At 36.0% G+C, this 1,691-nt stretch overlaps 1 non-coding gene across 1 annotated transcript; it reads left to right on the forward strand.

Annotated features, from left to right (window-relative positions):
• Positions 1 to 1,077: 1,077 nt before the first annotated feature.
• On the forward strand, positions 1,078 to 1,148 carry TRNAG-ACC (transfer RNA glycine (anticodon ACC)). Its single transcript has one exon. It is a non-coding gene; the product is annotated as a tRNA-Gly (tRNA).
• The last annotated feature ends 543 nt before the right edge of the window (positions 1,149 to 1,691 follow it).

Genomic DNA, 1,691 nt, shown 5'->3' on the forward strand with positions numbered 1-1,691 from the left:
GAAATAGCTTTAATCTCATATAATACTGAATAAAACTTACTTTTTATTAAATTGTAAATTAGGTTTTACAATTTTGTACTCTCTTAAAAGGTTATCGTGGTGTAGTGAGTCTTTTAATGTAGGCGCTATTGTTTGTGAGTGGGCTGTATTCACCTTAGGATTTTTTTTGGACCTTCAATCTGTATATGACATATAGCAGAGCATAAATTATCGCTTTCATTAGATAACTTCGTTCCCCACTCTCTGTTGAATTTTCATCATATAGCGTTTTGGATGGCAGAACTGAACGCCACGGATAGTCTAGAAGTAGTAGATAGTGCCGTTGCACCACGACGTATAATCCTATATCTTATAAAACAAAGTCGCTTTTCGTGTCTGTCTGTTGTTTCTAACTCTTCTTCTTCTAAACCACCCAACGGATTTTGATGCGATTTTCACCATTAGGTCGAGTATTTTTCGTAGAAGGTTTATATATAGTTTATTATTTGTACATTCTTATGTAAATTAACATAAATACGATAAATGTGTATAAAGTCCTACCCGTTAAGACACTTTTGCGCATGCGCTGCTTTAATGGTAAGTACTACATGAAAAAAATGTACTGGAGTATTGTTCCTCTTAATAAGATCTACAAAAAAGTCCGCAACGGCATATTCATATCTTTTAAGAATAACGTGTAGTGATTTTTCTGTCTAAAAATAATAATTTCAATATATTTTTTATTGTGAGTCATATTTTTCCATAATGGTATTAATCCTTATCCTTTAAAATACTTTATTAATTTTCTACGTTAAACGAAGATAAAATTTGCTTTTTACACTATTTCGAAATTGCGAATAGTTTTACAGAAAAACGCATTTAATTGTTGACACATCCCGCCGTTGACACATCAGCTGTGTGTTACTCAAGTTGCACTTATCCCTTACTCTCAGCATATAAATAAGTATATCAGTTGCGTTGGCCATTTAATGTAGATCAAAACTGTCTTTTACTGTTTGTTGTTACAATATCAAAAAATCCTTGCTGCGAAACGGCTCGCCACTCGCCATGCGTCCGCCGCGCCCGCCTGCCTTACACGCATCGGTGGTTCAGTGGTAGAATGCTCGCCTACCACGCGGGCGGCCCGGGTTCGATTCCCGGCCGATGCATTCTATTTTCCTCACAGGCAGCCACGTAGTGCTTGCTTTTCATCAGGGATAGAATTGCCTCTTCAGCATTAACCACAAACTCGTAAAAAAAACCCGCCTGTCGATTCCCGGCCGATGCATTCTATTTTCCTCACAGGCAGCCACGTAGTGCTTGCTTTTCATCAGGGATAGAATTGCCTCTTCAGCATTAACCACAAACTCGTAAAAAAAACCCGCCTGTCGTCTCTATAGCAACGAAGATTTAGATGCGTTTGCACGTATTGGATAATTGGAGTTGAATGTATTATTTCAGCGCGATATATTTGGTTTCATATTTCTTGTAGTAGTTATTAGTAGGTAGGTTTTTGTTTATAATTTCTCCCGTTTAAAAATAGTCATTTAACTATCTAAAAATAGTCATTTAAATATATTTTAATAAGTACTTGAAAAGATTAGTAGCACAGATGTAAAATTACGGTACCTACTAAAAAATCCTTGCTGTGTAAAACAATTGGAAAATCCTTATTGAAACTACGAAAATGCGGGTTGCATTAGGGTTTAATT

The sequence above is a fragment of the Heliconius melpomene genome, chromosome 18 (assembly GCF_056956725.1).
Source record: "Heliconius melpomene rosina isolate 202511_hmr_F chromosome 18, ASM5695672v1, whole genome shotgun sequence".
NCBI classification, from domain to species: domain Eukaryota; kingdom Metazoa; phylum Arthropoda; class Insecta; order Lepidoptera; family Nymphalidae; genus Heliconius; species Heliconius melpomene.